This window comes from Juglans regia, chromosome 8 (genome assembly GCF_001411555.2).
Source record: "Juglans regia cultivar Chandler chromosome 8, Walnut 2.0, whole genome shotgun sequence".
NCBI lineage: Eukaryota > Viridiplantae > Streptophyta > Magnoliopsida > Fagales > Juglandaceae > Juglans > Juglans regia.
Genome location: NC_049908.1, coordinates 14,652,046 through 14,661,159, shown reverse-complemented (window position 1 = coordinate 14,661,159; position 9,114 = coordinate 14,652,046). Strand labels below are relative to the sequence as shown.

General features: G+C 38.2%; 1 pseudogene; it reads left to right on the top strand.

Annotated features, from left to right (window-relative positions):
- The first annotated feature begins 606 nt into the window (after positions 1-606).
- LOC109001601 lies at positions 607-1,273 on the top strand (annotated as a pseudogene).
- Positions 1,274-9,114: the final 7,841 nt, after the last annotated feature.

Sequence of the window (9,114 nt, the reverse complement as noted above, 5' to 3'; positions counted from 1 at the left end):
ATTTGCTCATTAACATGCTTAATTTATACATTATGATCTCCTTATCACTACTTTGATTCTATTGCAATCAAGAACACAATACTGGTTTTGTAGAAGATCCATCACAGGGTGAATAGAATATAATGTTGAATAAGAGATTTTCCTCAAGGCTTTGGCGAACAAAACTTTAACTTCAGCAAATTGGTTCAACACATGGTGTAGAAGGACGAATCTTCTTTTTTCTTTTTTGTCTTTTTGCATTCTTATTACTTAAGATTTTCGTTTAAACAAAATAATTGTAATCTGACTTTCAAAAAGGAAGGGACCTAATAATTCTTTTTTGAAAAGAAAAGAGAGCACAAAAAGTATTTATTGCTAGGAATTTTCATTCAGGTTCTAGCCCGGGAACCCGGGTATACCCGAACCGGAACCAGGGATTCAAACCCAAGCCGGAACCTGGACCGGGATTTCCCAGGTTAGACCCGAGCCAGAACCTGGATGAAGTCAAATTTTTTAAAACCCGGATTTTGGGTTCCGATTTGAACTTGATTTGTTTTTTCCTAATCAATTTCCTTCTCTTTTTTCTTAGCTACACTTTGTTGGTTTCTCTTATCTTATCTTTATTAAAAACTGAAACACATTCCAGGCATTTTTCCTATCCAGGCATCTGCACATAAGACACTTTTAGCCAAGTCACGGGAGTCATTGACGACATGCACTCTTCATTCTAAGCTCGTATTCAATTATTCCAGATCTAAGCATGTAATCAATGTATGCTACTTTAACAATGGTAGTTCATCTTGCTTAACTTTCTATTGTTTCCTATCGATAACTCCTTATCTTTGATTATGAATAGATTACAGAATCTTTAGAAATGTGAGGCATCTCTGATAGCATAACTGATATCCTTGCTGCTTGTTTCAATGCTACCATTGATGAGGTGAGAACACCATTCAAATGGTGTAGCGGATCATGCTTTGTGTTGTTCCAGTAAACAAATAAGGTTGGGTTCATTGTGATTTAATTAAAGTTTGGTTTTGTGCCAGATGAAAGTCGTAGAGAAACTAATCGATGGAAGAGAGATTGAGTTGGAGGAGTTGGAGGGAAAAGCAAACCAGACCCAGATAAAAAAAGGTGATGCAATACAAAATCTTGTTCAAGTTCACCTCGTGCTACTTTCTGTGACTAATGAAAACCGACTTGTCATTTGTTTCAACACTACAAGATACCTGGCCCAGAACTAGGAATATCCATAGTTGCAGATGCTATTACATGTAAGATTGATGCTCGATAGGGCTGAGCTCCGACTCCGACGGAGTCGGAGTTGTTGTTTCCGACCTCCGACAAGAGTCGAAGCCAAATTGTTCCTCCGACTCCGACTCTGAACCGGAGTCGGAGTCTGACTCTGATCGGAAGCTCCGACCTCCGTTCGGAGTCGGACCATTTATTTCTCTACATTTCTTACAGATCGAAATGTATTTGGACGGATGAATCAATTGGGAAGGTAAAATTATATGGTCGGGAATATATAATAAATTACTTGTTAATGTTTTGTATTGTTGAAATCGAAGGACAAGCTATGTTGGTGGTCCATTTAATATATACAAAATAAAATGAAAAAAGAAAATCTGATGGTGACCAATATGCCTTTAATTTCTCATGTAGGGTCTTTAAACTTTAGTCAGGTGTCGCTGGGGTGATTATTTTATGCCCATCAAAGGTAGTACTTCGAGCTAATTAATCTAGATTAACTTCATCACCAGATCAGATACATGTATGTAAATGCGTGTGAATAATATTCATGCATGTATGATGTATGTATATATAGAGAAGAATGATGGTACGAATCTGTATAATTCGATTAATTTCAATTGGTTAATAAATTATAAACGTTTGAGAGAGGATGAATAAGTACTAATAGAATAAAGAGTACATATCCCACGTCTTTGCTCGGAATTTAAGTACATAAATATAACTATATAAATATGATCACCAAAGCCCAAGTCCAAATTTGTAAAAAAAAAAAAATACTGAAAAGATAAAAAAAAAAAAAACCATAAATACAATAGTTTAAAAAGTAAATAACATATATGATGTAGCCATAAGTTATAACAGTCTCATTTATAACGTAATAACAACATTGACTTAGCCTTGAAATATAACTACATAAAAATTAAACACAGATTTCACTCAAATATTTTTTGTTCCATTGATCATGCCTGAAATGAAGATAGAAAGTTGCAATCAATAAATGCAAAAAAAATTGATAATAAAAAATTGAACACGGTAAAAGTATAATTTGATTCTTACCAAGAAAGGGGGTTCTCTCAACTCCATCCCAACTCTCAAGGGGCGTCCGTTCTAGACTCTCAATCATCGGCAATTATGTTAGGGTTCACAATTAGATCTATAAAATCTTAAAAAGTAGAAGTTATAAAATTAATTAAATCATCATTTAAAAGCATATAAACTTACCCGATTCAAGCCTATAGCTCTCGGCATCAACGCCAACAGTATCTAGTCCAATGGGCGTTTCACTTATCCAATTCTGTGTGCAAACGAGGGCCTCCATGGTTGAAGGTGACAATGAACTTCGATAAGCATCCAACACGCGACCTTCAGTGCTAAATGCCGACTCTGAGGCAACCGTAGTGACAGGAATGGCTAGCACATCTCGAGCTACATGAGAAAGGACTAGATACTTGGTAGAATTAACTTTCCACCAAGTTTATAACTGAAATACATCACTAGGTGCCTCGACAGCTTCCATAAAATATCGTTCAATCTCAGATGTACAATGCATAATATTCTTTGTTAACATGAGTTGATGATACTACCGTATAATACAATGGCCTCTAACCCCTACAGATAGGTCAGTATCATCTGAGGAAACTGTCCATCCCGTCGGCCTCGAATGTGAGGAGTTACCAGCTACAGATGAAGGCTGACAACTATTACTGTAGTGATTATATAAGTCATCAACATCACTTTTTAGCAATCTAATAAACTATGCAGCCTTCACTGCCCCGAGGACGGAATTTACCCAAAATTCTAGAACGGCCAACTTAACTCGGGGGTCAAGGATCATAGCCACAAATAGTAATCTATTTATCTTCTCAATATTCCCTCCATATTTATCATATTTGATCTTCATCCTCGTAGCCATAGCAGATAACAATCCACTAGAGTCAGTACAACTATTTTCCAACTGGAAGTGAAGCTCCGAGAGCTCGCTGAAGAATGAGTTCGCAGTCGTATATTTGGATCCAGATAGCCGCATGGTTATGTCATAAAAAATTCTTAAAAATTCAACAAAGTAACTCACACTGGTCCAATCATGTGCGTCCGGCGCACCGAGCCCTTGTCCTGCTGGCTCCAACAAAGCATACCTCAGGCCCCCATCCTCGACCTCCATCTGCTCGAATGCTTTTTGGAACTTCTGTGCCACATCCAACATCATGTATGTAGAATTCCATCGAGTCGGAATGTCCAAGCACAACATACTAAAACATTAAATCTTAAGATCTTCTCCTATTGCCTTAAACTTGGCAAGCATTTTAGAGGAACCCCTCACATATTTTACGATGTTGTGGACTCGGGTTATGGAATCATCAACCTCTTTTAACCCCTAAACAACTATGAGGTTAATGATATGAGCACAATATCGAACGTGAATAAACTCATGGGCCCGAATGACATCATCTCTCACCGTCATGTTCCGCTTAAACCAATCAATTGTTGTTTCATTGGCACTAGCATTGTCAACTGTAATACACAGCACTTTTCAAATTCCCCAGTCCTTTAAACAATCATCCATCTTCGCCTCAATGGATGCACCTTTATGATCCACAATATCTTTAAAGCCAATAATTTTTTTATGCAAAATCCACTCACTGTCAATGTAGTGTGCTGTGATACACATGTAGTGTTCTGTATGGACGTCCATGTGTCAGTCGTAAATGACACTCTCTGGCCAGTGGTAATAAACATCTTCCTCATCTCCCCCTTGTCTTTCGCATGCCTCTTCATACAATCTCGCATCACCGTATACCGTGATGGAATGAGAAATCGTGGCTCAACAAAGTTTAGAAACTTTTGAAAGCCTCTTTTCTCGACTGTGGTAAATGGCATCTCGTCAGTAATTATCATCTCTGCAAGCATGTCCCTCAACATCTTCTCACTATATTGAGGGATAACCAATTTCTTAGTCTATGTACCATTCGTGGCTGTAGAAGTTTGGTAACTAAGGTTGGTCTAATCAGTGGCCGCCAATCCCTTCGCTATCTTATATCGTTGGCAACCATTTAGATGTGCTATTAACACACTGGTGCCTTGCTTCTTCGAATGGCATCCACAAAGTTGCCCACAATAATGGCCTCTTGCTACCGGATTCTCAATATCACCAGAAATTTTGGTGAAATGCTCTCATGTCCACGACCTCCTTTTAGAAAGTCGTGGTGGTTGATCTTGCTCAATTGGCATCTCCTCCTCTTCGTTGAACATATCCTCATCCTCTATATCTACTGGGAGTGGGAGTCGACTACTCACACAAAATGTAGCTGCTCTAGATGTAGCTGCTTTAGACGTAGCTGCCCTAGATGTGGCTCTAGGGGTGGAAGTACCTACCGGTGTAGGAGTTGTAGCATTGGCATCCGCCACATCCCCTTGTGGACAATCATCTTCACTAGGTCTAGGATCCATATCACAATCAATAAAGCTGAAAAAATAAATTAGAAGCCACAAATTAGTTTAAAAATAAACTAGGCTAATTTAAAATTTTAAATCAACGCAAAAATAAACTAATTTAAACCAACATCTAAATAAGATCAACTTTGACAAGTAAAGAACATACAAGAAACTGAATAATTAAACAGTTAGAATAGCTCATGCATCCACTCCACATGGTATAGTTAGACACATTAAAAGTATCATAGCCAATTTATTTAGAGAGAGTTTACTTTTTTGCACCCAAGTTACCTAAAACTAATATATATTTTGCATTCTAATTCAATCATGGCTGTTGAGATAAATGAGAAATAGATAACACAGTATGTTAGATCATAGTAGAGGGTGCAAAGTACAAAACTCTTAATAATTTGAGGGTATAAAGGGTAACTATATATGCCTATTATTCATGACAATATATAATAATAAAGAAGAGCAGAAAGATTATCTTTGAGGCCCTATTAATGTGGTTGAAGAATATAAGCATTATTGACGAGGCAAGCAAAGCATAGGAGATAGGCACGAAAGAAAATAAACATGTCAATCACTTCATGTGGGACGCACGTGACCTATGTGGAGTATTATATATAGGGTGAGTATACAACTTAAGGTTACATATCCTCAAACATAAAAAATAAAAATAAAAACGTATCGATCTTTTCAAATAATTTTTTAATTTATTGTTTAAAATTCAATAAAATATCTTAATTTTAATTATTTTATTATTATTTATAAATTATTTTATTACTATTTACATAATTACTGGATTCTGAGTGACCAACAAGCGGTAAGATAAGAGATTAGTGGAGATCATATTTCAAAGTGAGACCCACGAAAGGGATTGGCTTTGTTGTGGAGATGGCCTGAGAGGGGTAGAGGATGATTATGATGATGATCATAACCCATGCATAAAGTTTTCACTATATGATAAAAGGTATATGATAAAAGTTTTCATGTCATTTTAATTAAAAGTTTGAAGAGCTGATTCAGAAACACACATGGTGCTTGCTGATTTCGAGTGGTATATTTTTCTAAACTGGTCTATCAATTGTGTTGTTTTCTTCAGACCCCACACCAGGTATTTACCTTTTTTTTTTTTGGTCTTCGGGTATACATCTCAGAAGGTTTCCAATTGACAAACAAGCTAGACAACCATCATGTATCTGTTTCCTGAACGCCTTCCACGTGGTTCCCGAATCCCTTTCATGCTCTAGTCTTCTGGACCAAATAAAATATAGCAATTAAAATATAGGATTGTGATTCTGACATGCTGCCTACTTCAAAGGGATAAATCATGGGAGTGTCTTGGCATTTTCTTGTTGTAGGTGGCCCCCTCATCCAATGGATGATCAATTTGATCAATTCAGTCAGCCACAAGTCCATAAAGTTGAATGAAACCCATATAATCTCCACGTTCAAATTTCCAATGGTCTTTATTTCAAGGATATATAAGCGACAAAACAACATAATTAAAATTAATTAATTAATTAATTAAGCATCTAATTAAATTAATGGGAAGCATATTGGTAGAGTTTGAAGAGCTGATTCAGAACACATATGTGCCTCCCCCACTTAGAAACATCTCTTACACATTTTATCAAACACATTGCATGGATACAACACAACTTACAAACACATTACACATTTTATCAAACACATTTCCTTACTACAAATTTATAAAAAAAATTCATTTCAATCACAACAAAATACCCAGAATTGGAATCGGGCTCGAAATCGGATTAAGCAATTTATGAATTGGATTAATTTTAGGGCTCAGAATTGGGTTCTCATCGTAGGCTGAAACTCGGATTGAAGTTGAGCACTACGGAGGAGCAAAGACTCACGGCGGCAACAGAGAGGGAACGAGGCGGCGAGGTGGAGGTTCAGCTGTTCAAACTTCAGACATGAGACTTGAGACTTGAGACTTGAGAGAGAAGGAGGAAGAAGGAAAAAGGAAGAAGCGAAGAAGGGAGAAGGAAAGGGAAGGGAAGGGGGTCCTGCGTTTCGGACCCCCTGTATGATCAAACGACACCGTTCCACATAATGTGGAACGGCGTTGTTTGATTTTTTTTTTTTTTGAAAAAAATTCAGGTGTAAAACGACGTCGTTTTCCACCTGAATTCTTTTCAAAAAAAAAATCGGTGTCGGAGTCAGAGCTCCAAGGAACTCCGACTCCGACTTCTTATTCGGAGCCATTCCACCCTCTAACTCCATTTTTCAACCACTCCGACAGAGTCAGAATCGGATCGGATGTCGAACGGAGTCGGAAATCTCGAAATTTTGCACACCCCTAATGCTCGAGATGCATTTTGAGAAGATAGACCTATATTTTGTTTAATATTTAGCACGTTTTGTTTTCTCTGATGTCCACCATTTGCGTCACCTTCTCCATTGTATTCTCCTATTGAATGGAAGTTTGTGCTTTGGAATTGAAACATTCAAACTAGAAGAAAAAAAAATCAGAATTTTAAAACTTGGTACCCTGACCGGGTGTACTCGGGTTTTGCAACCTAGGTTCCAACCTGGATTTGTTTCGGATCGGAACTAGGAATAGAAAATTGGAAACTGGTTCCTTGGTTTCTGAACCAGGCCAAGAAACAATCCGACCTAGATGAACAGTCCTATTTATCACATAAGATTAAAACAAAGATAAATAATATTTTCCACTATGAAATTTGTATTGTTTTCTTATAAAGAAAATTTAAAGTATCATGTGAAGCCATGTGAGTTTGTGAATTTACATTTTTTGCAATCTCTTTGTAGTTGTAAGATTACTCAATAATTAATTATACCTGATGTTAATTCCATTGTGGAAGTTTTGTTTTAGACTTGAACTAGACCTCGAGGTGTACGACGATTAACACTAGGTGTGTGAACATGGATGCCAAGAGGATTAGCAGATATTTAAGGCACCAGGCACAAAACATGGGAAAATTAGAATTTTGGAATGTTAGGTTCGACATAATGGTTGAGGATTAAATTAGGCGTGGAAACACTTTGCTTAAGTGCAGCAAATTTCAAGGACAAAATTTTTTTAAGGGGGGGAGGTGTAACACTCGAGCCCAGCTTGAAATTCGCATCCGTATTTTTTTAAAATATGGATGAAAAGCCCACTTAGGTTTTAACGAGCAATTTTGAAAATACCTTACGGGCATAGAAGTTGTATTGATGGGATTCAGACTTTTTATTGGGCATGGTATTTAGATTATTTTTCGGTTAATATATTTTGATGGATCAAGTGGGATTTAGTTTTGAGTTTTGGTTTGATAAAGTGTGGAACAAAGGCTAGTTTAGAATGTGAGATGAAACCCATTTATTAAATATCAAGAAGTGGGCCCAAAAAGCCCAAATTCGTGAGACGCCATTTTTAGCCCCTTGCCACGTACGCTTTCTTTCTATTTTTCTTCCCTAGGGTTATTCTTCACATCCATGGCATGCATGTTTCTATGCTCCATGACTTTCACGACAAGAGTGCACATAATAAGATACGTATTAACTTTGCATTTATTCTTCTTTTCCCTTATTTTCTCTAGGGTTGCAGTCTTCTATTTATAGTTATAACTCCATGCATGTACATCTCTCCTTCTCCATCTCTAGGGTTTTTCCTACCACTTAGCTTATATATAGATGAACATATACGTTCTTTTCTGGAGATAGAAACTGCTAAGCTAGAGTGCTGCCGCCTGAGTTGCAGTGAAGCAACACCTACTCCACATTGCTACCGCTAGCCTACTGCACCTCCACAAACCACCCCAAAGTGCCGAGATCCTCCACAACATTGCCCTTCACCACCACACCCAAGAGAAAACACAACCCGCAAGCCTCCATGTTTGACCACCGTGGAACAACCGCAGCAGCAGTCCGTTGCCATCAAGAACATCCTTCCCGCGTGAAGACCAACAGCGCAACACCCCCCAGCTCAACCACGGGCCACCTAGTAGCACCACCGTGAGCCACCCCACTCCTACACACAGCAACTCCACACATAAGCCTCTATTTTGCACCACCGAAAGCGAAGCACTCGGTTTCCTCCAGCGGGAACCGCCAAGATAAGTCACAGAAACCACCGCCCATGCCACCGCTAGTCACTCCTTGCCAATCCGGTAAGTCACGCCCAATCCTTCTCACTGCCCTCTCTCCGTCTTCGTGCTCTCTCTCTCTCTCTCTCATTACTCTCTCTCTCCCAATGACCTGTCGCTGCCCATGCCACCGTAGACCACCGCCTAGTTCACAACTCCATCATGCCCTCCATCTCTCTATCGGTGAAGTATATTTTTTGGGTCGCATGAGGTAGTTTGAGTAGTTGTAGTTTCCATTTATTGTTTTATAAATTGCAGTTTTCCCAAAGAGTCCTTACATTTGTTATTTAATTCCTAAAATACCCTTATCATCAGACTAATGATACGTTGG